Raw genomic sequence first — 649 nt, 5'->3', positions numbered from 1 at the left:
TTCCCTTTTGCAATCACATTCTTAAAAAGCTAACCTACAATTCCATTGCAAAATTACGGCATTACGTCAAGTAAATTGCCCAACATGTTTTACTTTACAGCAAATTAGCCACTACTAGCTTACAGATGTGTTGTCTCCTTCGAAACCCCATTTAATCGTCGGCAGCATACTGTTCCATGACCTCAAACAATCTTTGATACTTTTCAACGATATTACGCCTCACTGCTTGTAAAATTACCTTCTTTGCCTCTTTTCATGGCTGCGCTTTTTGAAAATCCAAAGACAAAGGAATAAATTCATCAGGGTCTCCGGAACGTCCATTGTCGTACCAAGAATGAGGGAAATGATGAATGGGCTGGTAGTCACCTTGTTCTTGATCCTGCCCCAATCCCTCAGACTTTTGATTGGTTCCTGTTGTAATGGAAAAGCAACGGAGGCTAGGCCAAGCGAGGCCGGGGCAGAGCGGGGCTAAGCTGTTCTGGAACTTGCAATGTAAACATGCCAGAAAAGTAATTTAATCACAATACTGTGCTTATGACTGAGTGCATATTTGGAGGTCCGACAATAGAAAAGGGATAGCTCAGTGGTGCCCAAGCTTCCTTGCAACACGGACCAGGTGACTCTCTTTAACATATTTGATGATTGACAT

This window comes from Phycodurus eques, chromosome 4, assembly GCF_024500275.1.
Source record: "Phycodurus eques isolate BA_2022a chromosome 4, UOR_Pequ_1.1, whole genome shotgun sequence".
Classification (NCBI taxonomy): Eukaryota; Metazoa; Chordata; class Actinopteri; order Syngnathiformes; family Syngnathidae; genus Phycodurus; species Phycodurus eques.
This window is presented reverse-complemented; position numbering follows the sequence as displayed.